At 40.6% G+C, this 15,889-nt stretch overlaps 1 long non-coding RNA gene across 1 annotated transcript; it reads left to right on the forward strand.

Moving 5' to 3' along the window:
• Positions 1-5,260: 5,260 nt before the first annotated feature.
• LOC131247908 (uncharacterized) lies at positions 5,261-11,443 on the forward strand. The gene is made up of 2 exons (XR_009172081.1): positions 5,261-5,725; positions 10,074-11,443. It is a non-coding gene; the product is annotated as an uncharacterized LOC131247908 (long non-coding RNA).
• Positions 11,444-15,889: the final 4,446 nt, after the last annotated feature.

Here is a 15,889-nt window from a genome sequence, read left to right on the forward strand (position 1 = left end):
ACAAGTGGCCGCATTTTATTGGTCCACGTGGATCGCCTTGGCGGTGGTGAACATACTCGCATCCGGCACAGTGCAATTGAATGCGTTGGAGCTTTTGCAACTCGATCTGGATATTTTTCGACCACGTAAACCGTTTAAATGAATGGCCTGGATCACCGCACGTCTCTCAACACTCAACGGTACGGGTCCGTTCGCGTTCCCCTGCGAGGAAACATCAGCCAGCCAGCTGATATTGCAGACAGATCTTTGAGGTTGCGGATTCCGTTAGCTCGGGGTAACACCCAGTTCCGTCTGGCGTTACTTTGAGACCCTCTTTTATGCATGTGTTGTATATACACACTGTCCATCCGTTTGTCCTACTCATTTTAGCACTCAAAAATAAAGAAGAAGATCCAAAATCGCGTGGATCACACGCAAGTAAAAGTGGTGATTTACCATTAAAATTTGTTGTAGGCCATAAAAGCTTTGAATTGAGCTGATATTTGTGTTTTCCCTTCATCTATGTCTGTGCAAACTTATCAACAGTTTGGATGGAAAATAAACATTACGGTGGGCCTTACGATGTATTTAATGGTAGGCGTTCAATCACTACGGTTTCAAATAGAGTGGTCCAGTAAGATTAGATCTGCTATATTTAATATCCATGCCCTAAAATTATCTTGGTAAAAAAACGATGGACGGCGTGGATATACAAAACATACATCAATGTGGGCCCACGGTTAGGGCCTGACTGAACTCGGTTTTACCCGGAACTGACCGAATCCGCTCTAATGGCGCGTAGGTTAAAGTTGAGGCTCGCTCTTGGGTGCATGTTAGCAACTCTCCGTCCTTACTGCGCACTAGTACGCACCCGCCCACGTGGTGATGACCGTCATTCATGAATCTCCTCGCTCCACGTGTCGACATCCCAAATGCTAGCACCTTGTTCTTGTCGGCTCTGGAGATCTAGTACGTCCTGGATCTGGTGACGGGGTCGAGGTGGGCCCATGTTGGGAACCGCTGTTACACCGGGAGAGGTGTTGAAATAAATAACGGAAATCTGCTCTTAAGTACACACGCTCCAGATGCTCGATACTAGCACGTGAAGATGACTAACGCGTGCGAGATATCCATGCCACACGTCACGCAATTTCCTCTCTTTAGGTGCCACGTCCTTTGAATTAACCGATCTGATGTTCGAGCAGGCCGCCACATCAATCAGAATCTGTACTCGTGGTCAATTTTCCTCAACCGTTCCTTTTATTTTGTCCAAATATTAAAAATCTGATCTCTATAGCATCATCAATCCATGGTATGGCCGTACTATGGCATGATGAACGGTTCAGATCTTTTCCACGTATTTATTACTTACACGTGTGATGCGAGCGAGTGCACTAAACTTTTCAAACAACGAAGAAAAATGTCAGTGTCAGCCAGCGTGCGCCTAGGGAACCGGATCAGTCTGACATCATGCAGTGGGACCTACTGCAGCTGTCCATGTCAGAGGATCACATGGCTAGGAGTGCCGTAGGCGCACTCGATTCGCCACGTCACCGTCGGTGGGCCCCACGTCACAGTGGGTCGCCCGTGGCATGATTTTACTGGGCAATGGTGACATCACCATGACGAACGCTCAGGTGGAATGTGCCGCGGCCTGGTATGGAAGATCACGTGGCAGGTGCGCCCATCGTCCTTGATGAACCGGAATCGCAGCTGCATATAACACCCAGGCTATGTGGGCCCCACCAGGTCGTATATCCACTCCGTCCATCAGGTGGATAACCTTATCCAACCCGTACATATAAAAGACTATTCTGTGGAAAAAGTGCAGATGGCCATACCAACCACTGAAATATAAAATTACTTCTAGAATCTCATAGTTTACGCGGTTTAGCCTGCATGAGTTTTTGATTAGGCTTTTTTCTACGTATTCACTTAAGTACGTCTGATTAACGGGTTTGATGAAAGATACATACCCAGTCGACTTCCACAAGCAAACTAGCCTGTTTGATCCGTGTGGGAATAATCAATGGGCGGGTAGTTCCGACGGGCTTCGGGTTTGACCCGTAATGGGCTGAGTTTGGGTGGTATACCAGGCCCGAAATCAGAAGCACAATTGTAAATTAGACTCTCAGGAGTTTCAACTCCCGGTTAAGGGTTCGAGTACCCATAGGTGGTGACATTGCACCGGCGTGAGTGTGTGGGGGTGTGTGTGCGTGTGTAAAAATAAAAAATAAAAAATCGAGCCAGTTACAGACTTAGTTCCCTAGAAGCCCATACACGCAGCCCGGCCCGGTAGGTCTTTTCTTAACCTAATTTTCTCCTTTTTCTTTCATTCTTTCGTTCTTTCTCCCTCTTTTACACACCAGACACATTAAAATATTTTATCCACAAAGATATTCAGGGCTTGGGCTCAGGCGGACTTTGGTTGGGCTTTATGTAAATGTCCTGGGCTGAACTCAGGCTGGATATTTCAACAGGTCATGAGCTCAGGCTAAATTTGGGCTTAGGTACAGAGTTGCAGACCAGGGTTGGACAAGAGCACCCTAACCCAGCCCATTGACAGCCCTTATTGCGTAGGATGGAATTAGCATTGTTATTGAACAAAGATTGCATGTCCGAACTTACATTTTGAATTAAAATCTTCATGCTGCATTAACCAAAATGCATGATTGTAGATTATGAAATTGTAATTATTAGATTAGATTTATAATTGATGTCAATCACTTGTGTGTGCAGATGAGTGCTCACCTGCTCACATGTTTACAAGAGCACTCATACACACCTTTGCCCACTTGTCTTAGGTACAAAATTTGAACACTCAACGTGATGCGATACCCCTTGAAATCACGCAAGCTTAACTTTTAGCCCAATACAAAACTCTGATGAGTTATAGCAAAAGGAAATAGTTTCCTTCCTTAATTTGCATTTCTCTTTGCTATCGCCCGCTAAAGTTTTACATGCCCATGTGCACCTTTTTATGTGAGCACCTTTGCACGTGTCATGGGCATAGAATCTGAACGGTCCACGTGATGCAGCACCCCTTGAAACTTATGGACTCAATTTTCAGTGAGATCTGAAACTCTAGTGGACCATGGAAGATGGAATATATATACTTGAATGTTATGTATAAAGAGTACATATGAATGGACAGCATGGAGAAAACAAATGCATTTCCAAACACAGAATAGATTTCATATTAGACCAAATGCAATTCGGTACCACCTAAGCCCACATACAGAACAGGGCAGTATTGTTTGGCATCCCGCCATAGTGCTTTTGAGTAATTTATTCATTTTCAATTATATTAACTTTAAACATTTATGATATGTCCATAACTTTAAACATTTAAATGTTGGCCATGCCACGTAAAACAGTCGGGACACCCACCTTTGAGATCCTTTTGGACGTGAAATAGGTTGCGAGGCCTTCGCTATCCTCCGCAGTGGGATGTTGGCGGGTGCCGCTTCGGTGCATCCACTGAGGTGGGTGGGACCCTTGACTGTGGGGCTCACAGTGATGTATGTGTCTTCAATCCACACTGTCCAGCCATTTTGACAGCTCATTTTAGGGAATGATTCCAAAAATGAAGCGGACCCTAATCTTAGGTGGACTACATCACAGGCAACAGTTGTAATTGAATCCCCACCGTTAAAAAATTCATGAATTCCACTGAAATGTTTATTTGTCATCTAGCCTTTTGATAAGGTTGCAAAGACATAAATGAAGACACCACACAAATATCAACTTCATCCGAAGCTTTTGTGGCCCCCAAGAAGATTTTAATGGTTAATTACCACTGTTTCCTTACTATGGTCCATCCGAGATTTGAATCTACTTCATTTTTTGGACCATACCTGAAAATGAGCTTTCAATAACGAGGAATAACGTGGATGTAGTCACATGCATCATAGTGGGCCCCACAGTGAGGGACCCCACCCACCTCAATTGATTAAGGGATCCACCAAAATTGTGCCCCTGTGGTTAGAGTTGGGCAGAATCTAACCCAATCCAGCAAATCCGACCCGATTTGGTGGATCTGACCTGATCCGAACTGAACCAAAGGCCTGGATCGGTGCAGATCGAGTAGGACCACTCAGATTCGATCGTACATCGGATCATAGTCAATCCGAACCGATTCGATCCGAAATCCGAACGAACCCTTACCACTCTTTCTCTACCCGAAGGAGGCGCCACACCCACCCATCTCTCCTCCTTTCTCTCCCGATTTCCCTCCTCTCCTTCCCTCTCTCCTCCTTTTTCTCCTTCTCTCTCTCCCGGTTTCCCGCATCTCCTTCTTTCTCTCTTCCTTTCTCTCCCTCTCTCTCCCTGGACTCAACTTGATCCGACTTGATTCGGTTTCCCAGACTGAGTCGGACACAGTTCAGGTCAGGCCAGCAAAGATTCGAATTGGATCGACTCAGCCCTGCTGGACTCAGTCCCGGATTGGATCGAGTTCGAGTCAAGTTCTTGAAAAATCGGATCGAGTCGAGTTGGACCCAATTCGGTCCAACTCAACTCGATGCCCGCCTCTACTTGTGGTGGCATGGTCAGATTTGATTGATGGTGTTGTATGCTGTCACAAATGGGCTTGGGCCTTCTCGTAGGACTTATTTGTTTTCTAATTTATAATATAAATTCAGTATAAATAATAAATAATTATTACTTAGATTTGTATTTATCTTTAATGTAGTAAGATAACATAAGTAGGTTGTCATTGGATACCAACAGCTTAGTGTAAAACTTTATACTAATGGTATGTGTTAACTACGAGCAAACTAATCAGAGTCATAGTTCCAAAATTAGATTGATTGACCAACCCTACGTTATCTTTACATCATCTACGTACAATCTTCATTTTAAACAGGAACGGTGGTTTTTTTTTTTAATTAAACAAGTCCTCTCCTCGTAGTTAGATCATCTAATAAGCTCAACTTTTTTCACAATACATGAAAAGTTTAATTCAAATACACTTATTATATGTCACCTATGCAATTTTCAAATAAATTTTTAGTATCTGCATGTCGTCCATAACTCCTCTAGAGTATCAAAGTTCTCATTTGTCAATTTTTTGCCCGATGAGATTTAATTAGAGGGCAAGATGCTGTTAGAGATTAGGTTTACACAAGTATATAATCATTCAAATAAAAAGTATGGGCTTAGTTTTTACAAACTTGTCATCCAATCAAATCCTCTCACGGTATGCTTGTAATTTGCTAAGCACATGTCTGGAGATGACCCAATCGAAATCCATTTACGATAGTTTTATAGGAAGCTCCTTAGCCAAGCATGCCTGTTTGGTAGATGCATGAAAATGAATTTATCTCATTTTAATGAAGAATAATTTTGTATTAATCTCTAATTGATAATAAGTTTATGTTAATTGTAATTATGTTGCAGAGATACCTGTTTTTATTAGGAATTACTGACATCGTCTCCACGTGTATAACCGGTTTGCTCTCCATGCTGCCACCCTGAGAGTGTCATTAGAGCAAGAAAGTGAAGATGCCATTCTGAAAATGAGATGGAGAAAAAAGCAGGAAAAGGAAAGGAACGAAAGAGAATGGGATGAAGGGACGGTGGTGGTGGGTTCTCTCGGGATGATGGGCTGGGCCGGGCTTTAGTTCCTGAATCGACTGCTATATAAGGAGTACGACGAGAAAAGGGCTCTCGTTTAGATCCTCTTCAGCCTCATTTTTCCTTTTCCCTGCTACCTCTTCCAAATCATACCCCTTCTTTCCAAAGGGTACGTCCAAATCTCTCTCTCTCTCTCTCTCTCTCTCTCTCGTTGTAGATTTTTCTGCTGTTTTGATTTTTCTATGGTTTGGATGTTGCAAGCATTCGAAGTAGTGAGAAATCTAGGGTTTTATTAGCATTTAGGGTTTCTGTATTTGTTTTGAATCAAGGCGTTTCTGTTTATGGTTCGATCGAGAAAGTGGTTTTGGAATGCAAGCTTTCGGGAATTTGATTCGCTCTGTTAGCGTTTGTTTTTCTCACGCACACGTTAGGAATAAAAGGTCTTTGATGCTCTGGTAGCATGTCGTGGTCCATACACGTGCACTCAGAAACATACCCTTAAAATAATCTGCCAAATATCAGGCCTCAGTTTCAACATGCTGATAAAAATACAAACGAACAAACAAAAAACATGAGACTGATGTCCTATCCATATGATTGGTGGACATCCAACGGATTGTTTAATGAAGGTTGTAGTACATGCATATGAACTATCACTCCATAAGAGTGAAATAACCCCTCCATACTATTCATTCATTCACTATCCACTCGGGCTGGTCGTGCGTAATTAATTTGATATGTGTACCTTTTCAATGGCCAGGATTTCGATTGGGGCGCATGACCAAACTGAGATCAGGAGTTTACCACATTGAGTCTGACTATCCAAATTAAGTATGAGACTAGTTTGGATAGAAGTCCCTTGTGATGGACCCCATAGCCTGTAATACTACGTACTATCATCCCGACTTCACACTCGTGCATGGTCATCCGCACCGCATATTGCGTTGCATCCTCGACATCTGATATTTGGCTCCCTATGTCTCCGCATTGCATAATCGATCTGTATTGCATACTCTGATATTGTATGATTTATAGAGTTGTCAGTATTTCCGACATTGTATGATTTATGGACCTGCATTGTATACTTGACACTTACTTTGTGCACACACTTATACTACCCTCTAAGCTTTCTATAAGCTTATGTACGATAGATGTGTGCAAGTGGCGTTAGGTCGCAGCAGCGTTGAGCTTGGAGCATGCAACCATCTTCTGGAGCTTTGATTATTGATATATGTATTTCCCTTTTAGTACTGTATTCAAATGTTTATATTAGTAGATATGTGATGATGATGATGTTGCCTTTGTGATTTGGGTAAACTTGTGGTTATGCTTCTTATGAGATAAATGTACGTTAGAAAATCCTCCTTATAGGATCCTAGGATCGGAATCTGGCGTATGCACATTGGGAGCTGAGAATGGGGTACTACGGAGGTTGTCGGTGCTGGATTCGGCGATCGAAAATTTTACGAGCTCGATTTCTGAGTTTGGGGCGTGACAGTTTGAGTCAGTCTTTGAGTCAACCTGACCCAACTGAACATGGAGACAATTTAAGTTTTTGGTGTGATGGTGGGTCGAGCTAAGTTGCCCGGAATGGTAGGCTAGTAAAAGTTTAATATGGGTAATGAGTTTTGAACTAGCATCTCAATGATGATTAATTTCACTATTTTTTGTATCGTTTAACTATTATTACCCATTTTAAATAATTATAATTATTTTAAATATATCTAATTTAATTATTAAAAAACGAGTTGGCCATGTGAGGATTTCAATGGAGTCTTTGAGTCGACCTGATCTGCTGGAGATGGCGTAGAGCTTTTGGGTTGTTGGAATTTGTTATAACCATCTGATCAATGAACCTGACAATCAACACTCCATATGGATTGCACTAGGAAAGGTCTGATCATCAATCCATTTCCATGTCTCTCATTAGCCACTTTAGATAATGCCAGACCAAGAAGATATACTCTGTTCCACAATACACAGTGTTCCAAGTCATTGTTAATATCAACTGGACTGAGTTGGGACTCGCTTGAGTCAGGGATTAATCAGAGTAACTCACCCAAGTCAGGGGTGACTAGGAATTACTGAACTGGATCAAGCACTACCGGGTCTAAGTCAACTTGGACAAGTCGCATCAGATTCGTTTGGGCCCTTTTTTTTTTTTTTGTTATTATTATTATTTTTTTAACATTGGAGAATTTTATTCAACAAGGTCAAAGCCAAAGAATACAAAGAGAAAAAAGAAAAATTACAGCTCTTTCCAACTAGCAGTGAAAAGAGCAATAGCCTTTCCTGCAATTGTCCATTCCATCACATGAAATTTAGCCTGATTAAAAACCTCCAGAATTCACCCCGCCTGATTCTTAAAACAACGATTATTCCCTTCAAGCCATAGGAACCAAATCCTCTTTTCCAAAATCACCTCCATGCCACATTAAAAAGAACTGATCAATAGATCTCTACCACACCCATGCCACTCTGAACAGATTGAAGAAATATTTCCACATTCTCCTAGCAAACAAATAATGAATAAATATATAGTCCACTGATTTCTCATCCTGATAATACATTAAACAAACATTTGGAAGGATCATCTTCCTCTTAGCATCGGTAGAAATTCATTTGCAACACTATTTTTTCTAGTTTGCAATACAACAACTGATCTCACCCAAATGAGGATTTCACATACAAAGGCACACTTCCTTGAAAAAGGTATTTGAAAGAGTACTACTATACTAAGATATATGAACGCCATTCCGGCAGCTGTCAAAACTATATAAATATGAAATAAGAACACGTGTAGTGCATTTGAGCCATGTATTCGGTTGGAAGAACTTTCTGGACCATCTAGATCATCTGAGCACAACATGTTAAAACCAGGAAACCATTTCTCCTCACGCACTTTCCCACTACCATTTCCCACATATACATTTCAAGCTTCTGGTTTACTACTATAACAGAAATAAAGTGAGAGATTTCAGCATTCGTTTCACTATCATTTTCCACTCCCATTTGTCACTCTGGTAACAATGACTACAGCCCTCTGGTGAGATTATGGTGCTGTTCAAGGACTATGGAAGCTCCTCTGGTGAGATTTACAGCCTTGAGATGCTGTGAATGCTTCTTTTGGAGGGAACAGCGGGTGGAGAAATCTCTTCCAGATGAATCAACTTTGCATCATAGTTGCATCTATAGGATGGGATCTTGAAAAGCTTCCGAGTAATAGACGTTGAGATTGCAAGACAAGATTTTATAAGAGTGACACGCCCTCTGAAAGATAGAAAACTAGATTTCCATGAAACCAAATTTTTCCAAAAATTTCAACAACAGAATCACCAAAAGAATGCTGTCTCAGGAGTATATCTATTGTTCGTTTCATATTTCAAATCAGCCTTCTCTGAAAACTTCAAATTGAGACCACTGGTAGATGCCATTCCGTTCAGAGGAATTCATGAAGTCCAGGCGTACCTCCTAGAGAAGGAATTATCCTCGTTTATCAAAATTAGCAAGTACTATGATCATCCATCAAATCATAGAGCTGTCCCATCCATTTGGGGTTTGCTTGATCCATTCATAATTTACAAAATTTATCCTTCAATGCATCTTTTTTCTCCACAAGGATAGATTCAAGCATGTGTTGCAAATTACCATATATCCAACAGCACAAGCAACTAGACAAATGATTAATGTGAGGTGGAAATATTAGATTAGTAACTGAATATGAGAAGAGGTAATTACTGCAGCAATTTGGAACTAACCTGGTGCTTTCAGCAGACACAGGAAGAACAGTGAAAAGACCATTGAGCTTCTCTACAGCTTCACCACTGTTTAACGAGGCAGCCCAGCTAAATTTACGCTAGCTATGCATATGCCACTGCTTGGCTATGCAGACCAGCTAAATTTATGCTAGCTGTATATCCATCCTGGAGACGTATACATACAAAATAAAATAAATTTTAATATGCAACAAGCTTTGTATGAAAACAGAATTGATATTTCCACCCCTTAAAATTAATTGCCCCCAGTGGAACACTCAGAGAAAACACTCAAGGACCAAATTACCGCTGTTACCATGGTATCAATTTTAGAGGGTGAAAACAACATTACCCCAAAAAGAAATATGCTTTATAAATATAAAAGGCCAAGTCAAACCTTAGAGATTGTGTCTGTTGCCCGCTGGTTTCACAGTGATATTGTTTCCTATTAAAGAAAATCAGTTTAGAAATCCACAAAGTGTGTAGGCAGAAAACACTGGAGGGAAGATGGAATACTCGCAACCTGAGAAATGGATGGTTCAGCCACATAAAAATTCAGGCCGGGTGAGGTTGATCACACCATTTGTATACAATGCATGATTGGTGCCATCCATTAGCCTCCTTGTCAATGGCCCAAGATTCATGATTGATAAGCTTTGGATTTCATAGCGAATTGCTTCTAATTGTGCAATAGTGTCTTGAGGTTCTTTATGAACCTAAAACATAAAGAAGAATATGATACTGATTGTTTATGCTTCTTAGGATGAAATTGTGAAGAAATAGAGGAATCAACAGCTTTACACAGCATAGTCAGGCTTCGAGGTTTCAACTTTCAAGTTTGGACAAGTGGAGCCCATGGTCCAGTTAGCGCAGATCATTAATCCATTCTCCTCACCATGGAGGCATGGATGGACTATGAGCCAAAAATATCTTTGATTGGACAATCCTAACCTTTTTAATTTGTGGCCTACAGAAGAGAGAGAAAATAATGGTGGTTCACTTTTAACTGAAAAAAGTTTATATTGATAAATAAGAGTGCCAGTAATTGCTGCTCAGGGTATTCCAAACTGGGAGTTTTTTGGGGTCTGATCCATCTATGGTGGGACACAACAGACCAATCGTCTGCACCCCGACTACTAATTTTGATAATCCTGCATTGAACTAAAAACTGAAAACTCCAACCCGATTTTAATGGGTCCCAGTCTAATTTTTCAGACCTGTTTACATATTTTAGTCGAACATTATGTGAATCACATTTACCACAAATGATCCATGTGAAGTAATTATATGCATGTTGTCCTAACTTGAGCAGTGGGGGATTAAACCTGACTATCATCTGATACACTTTATTTTTATCTCCAAAGTAGGCGAGTTGGGCTCGAACCGAAGACATCGATGCCAAAACATGCTCCATCTGCCATTGGGCAGCAGGCTTCAACCCTTCTATCATTCTTCTAAGCTTTGAATGAAGGAAATAGGTGAAAAGGTGGGAAATTTTTAAGAAAAAATAACAAAACAGGGTTTTTTTTTATGCCTTACTAGCCAATACGACTATTCAATATTTAGTATGCCAATTTGACTCCCTATCCCATATTCGCCATGGTGGATATGGATATGATACAGCTGTATAACCATGGCCCATTTGAGTTCCACCAATTGGATAGCTAGAGTTGCACAGTTAGTGTCGGTTAGTGTGATTTTTGAGTTATGCTGAATCACAATAGAAGCATTAGATAGGATGGATTGCCATACATTTTAGCATGAGTCCACTGGATGAGTCACCATCAACTTAAAAATGGTGGTGAACTATCACCATATACTTTCCATAATTCATAGCTTCATCCCCCATTTTTTGAAGATTGTTTACCTGGATGCAGACAATATTGGAGCTGAAATGAAATACCTGGCTGGCTAGCTTGAGACTGCTGCAGAACGTTTTCCAACTGCCCCTGTGCCATCTGAACATACCCAATCACTCTCCCTTCCGTTCTAGGTATGATTGGTAGATCCTTGGGCCCTGAAAAAAAAAGGTCCAACTTAGAAAGATCCCTATAAGCAGAAATTTCTTTTCCCTTTGGAAATCTGAAAAAGAAGATTTCATGAACAACATTAAGCTTAGCAGAAGTCAATGATTTTTTTTTTTTACAAAACTCTTAATATAACTAGGCGTTATTGCTCACAATTATCATTTTTATACAAAATCAAACTCGCTTTGACAGAAGTGGGAATTGGTTTTCACAATTCAATCTTAATCCTTAATAGAATATTTGTGAAATGAGCATGCCATATACCTGCGGAACTTCCAAGTACAATAAAACAAAAACAGTCTCATATTAGTCATCTCAAACCAGCTAATCAAAACCTTCCTGACAAATTCAATTACTACAGTTGTATGAAGCGTGAAGTGAAATGTCAACAAATTCAGGTGTGGGAGCAGGAAAGCATCAGTTTCAAAATGTTAACAAGTATAACAACTAGGAAGTAGGAGAGGAAGTGCAATTGCGGAAGCAGCATCTGGTTAGAAGGATCATGCAACTGAGAATTTAACATAAAGATTGAAAACAAATCTCAATGCACCAAGCTAAAAGTGCATGCTTCAATCAATAGAAGGGGTTCTTCAAATACTCCTTATTTTCCCATCTTTTAGAAAACAGTAAATTGTTTAACATAAACTCCTTAAAGAAATATGTAATATCCATCTGATAGATTTTCTGTCTGTTCTGTATGCCAAATGATATAAAGTCTAGCTACTCATGAAAAAACTTCAAATTAATTAATAACTTTTTCTTGTACCCAACAACAATCAGTCTACCTTCCAAGTTATAAACCTTACCACTTGCCTTATGCTTGGTATGAAATCCTCACTTGGCACATTGTTTTCTTTCATTCAGGAGGAAATTAACCTCTCATGTATCGTATCTCTTGACGGAACAAATTTCTTTGGCTTTAACCCATTTCTTGTCATCAATTGCATCTATCTTTAAGTTATCAGATCACAATTAACAAACTAGACAAAAATTCACCAACTGTTGATAAGAAACATCACTAGCATTAGGAACCGCAAAGTTCTACCGACCATGCCATCATAACTAGGAATCTTTAGGATGGCATAAAGTTCACAGAATGAGTGAAAGAGAAGCAAAAGACAGGGGCAACTAGCGCTATCAACGGGTTGGGTCCTAGAGTTCGTGGAACTGGCCTAATCGGAGTTGGGTCCTTTTGGGTTTGGGTAGGGCTATCAACACGTTGGGTCCTAGAGTTCTTGGACCTGGCCTAAATGGAGTTGGGTCCTTTTGGGTCTGGGTCTTGTTTTTTAGGTCCTGGACAAGGACACAATTGGGTTTCAGGTACCACTGGGGCTTTGGACCTTGGTTTCGAGTGAGGTTCAGGTTGCACCCACTTCAAATAAGAACATCCACATGGTCAGCCCACTTGAACGGATGGAATAGACAATGCACTTGTGTGATTGTTTGAAACCTTTGAGATGATATGGCTCGGCAAACATCATTTCGTTGCTAGAATAATTTTATATATAATATTACCATTAAAATTAACTAGACCTGACCTGATTTTAATTTGGTCCAAGATGGTGGAACCAGACCTCATTAGACCCAGTTTTTCTACCAAGTCTAAATGACATAAGCCAAACCCAACCGGATTATTAAACGGGTCTAAGAACTTGGACCTGGACCCATTAACATTGGGTCAGGTCCATTGCGTACCCGCAGGTCTGGGTTCTTGTTGACAGACCTAAAGGCAAGTGACAAAAAAAAGTAAATAATAATAATAATAATAAATCAGTTAGCACAGTTTCTTCTACAAGCTCTACATCTCCAATATCGATCCCCAGTTGCTTCATTTCTTTAATTTGTATAGACAAACCAAAATATGCACATATAAAACCAACATGGACTCCTCAGGAAATGTAAAATTGTGGATTCTAGTAGTAGTTATATAACATTGAGATAGAGACAACTTTCAAAATAGCTTGTGGCCAATGATCCACATTTCCTTTAGGGCTTGTTTGGATCAAGTTACTTTACATCAGCTACTTATAACTCAAGTAGCTTATCTTGGTTTTTGCTTATTCACAATGCTTGTTAAACATACTTGTTAGTAAACAAGTAAAAAAAATATGTTTGGTTTCCAACATTACATTAATATTTATCCCTCAAGTTTGTTTGGTTCTCCCTTAACATCCACCGTCGATCATGTGAGGCCAACCTTTGATGTGGACCATTCATTATGTCGGGCCCACCTTGGCTGTATTTTCAATGTGACCTATCCATCGTGTTGGGCCTAGCTTCAGTGTGGACCATCCACCTTCAATGTGGGCTATCCATCAATCGGGGCCTACCTTGGATATGGGTAGTCCATCATGTTGGACATTGGATGTGGGTCCTCCATCATGCATGGTCCATCTTTAATGTGGACGGTCTATCATGCAAGGCCCAACTATGAAGTGGGCCATCCATTATGTGGGGCCGGCCCTGGATGTGGGTCATTCATCATTAGGGGCCAACCTTCGATGTAAATTGTCCTCATGTGGGGTCCACCTTGATATGGGTCATCTATTATGTGGGCCCTACCATCATTGTTATTGTTCATCATCCTTCAATAACCACCACCCATCATGTGGAACCAACCTTTGATGTGGACCGTCTATGGTGTGGGCCCCACCTTTGATGTAGGCCATCCATCATGTGGGTCCCACCTTGGATGTGGCCATTCATCAGTAGGAGCAGACCTATGATGTGAAATGTCCATAATGTGGGACCCACCTTGATATGCGCCATCCATCATGTGGGCCCACCATTAGTCTGAATTGTCTATCGTGTGAGGCCCACCTTCAATGTCCACTACCCATCATGTGGAGCCCATGACTGTCCATCATGTGGGCCCCACATTTGAAGTGGTTCACCCATCAGACAGTGTCCACTTTGGATGTGGACCATCTATCATTAGGGTCCCACTTTTGACATGGGTCATCTATTATGTGGGCACATTAATATTGGTCATCCATCATGCGAGGCTCACCTTTGATATGGACCATCCATTGTGTGGGCCCCACATTTCATGTGGACCGTCTATCATGTGGTCCTTTGATATGGACGAGAGAGAGAGAGAGAGAGAGAGATAGAGAGAGAGAAGTATAAAAGTTAAAAGTTACAAAGCATAATTTTTTTTTTTTTTTTTACGAAGTATCTTTCATCGTAATGGAGCTTATCAAATAAAACTTAAGTTAAAAGAAATAATTTATTGAGAGGTATCTAGTGAATTAAAAAAAGAAAAAGAAAAGGCACAGCTAAAAAAGACCTATATCGGTAATGCCGTAACTGCCGTAATGTAACGGTAATGGTGGGGTCATTACGGCCACCATTACTCTTACGACATACCTTTCATTAAACCAATCAATCCAAACCTCAAAATGACTATGGAAATTCAAGTTTAGATATGATTCCAACAAATCTTACAGAGAACAAAAGGTAAAATAATTCAACTGAAAAATGAAAACCCTATAATTGAAATAAAATATTTCATATTCCCAAAAAAATAATAAATGAAAAAAAGAGTAAATTACAAATAAACTGAAAATGTGATGATAAAAATGAAAAATAAAAATTACTGATAAGAACTGCGGTTGCTCCGAGTAAGAGGAATAGCTGGCCGTGTGAAATTCCCAGCATCGTGCCTGTAGAACAGATAAAAGCAACGGCTTCAGGACCCGTCTATTTGTGTAGTAAAAACGCAGGGTCGTTAAATACAAAAACGGCATGGGACATCAAAGACATAAAGGCCGTAAGTTCAGTGGCCCCACCTCAGATATGGTAGACAGGATCCACATCATTGACGCATTGATCCAAATACGAGGCGGTCCCTAATCAGATAGGCTACGCAGCTGTAAGGGAAACGGAGGGCCGGAAAATGGACTATCAACCATCCAAACCCATAGTGTGGTCTATCCGGTGGCGATGAGTGCACCTTGATTTTTAGGGACAGCCTATTTTCGTAGTGGCTCATCACACACATCTAAATCACAAGTGGATCATACCACAGAAACAATGGCTACTGAACACTTGCCATTAAAAACTTCTCAAAGGCTATAAAAGTTTCGGATTAAAATGGTTTGTGTTTTCGATGCACGTGACTTACTCAACAAGTTGGATGGCAAATAAACATTACATTGGATTTTAAAAGGTTTATAATAATGGGCATTCAATCACCAAGGTTTTCTGTGATATGGTCCATTTAAGATTTATATCTACAACATTTTTAGACTAATGCTTTAAAATGAGCTATCAAAATGGATGGACGGGTATACATCATGGAGGGGCCTACGGAGCCTTTCCAGCACCAATGTGGGTGCCCAAGATTCACTACTTAATCAAGTCTGTTTATTGGCCTCAAACCTCAGTGCGTTTTAATCCTGAGGTCCAGGTTTGAGCGTCCATGTGGTGTTTGAGAAAAAAAATTAAAAACAGTTCCAGCGTTTCTAAGATTGAGGATTGAGAGGAAGAGGCAGAGATTAACATTTATGTAAAATCGTGGTGGGGCCCACCCTTCTGTTTGAAAATCAA

This window comes from Magnolia sinica, chromosome 6, assembly GCF_029962835.1.
Source record: "Magnolia sinica isolate HGM2019 chromosome 6, MsV1, whole genome shotgun sequence".
In the NCBI taxonomy this organism is placed as follows: Eukaryota; Viridiplantae; Streptophyta; class Magnoliopsida; order Magnoliales; family Magnoliaceae; genus Magnolia; species Magnolia sinica.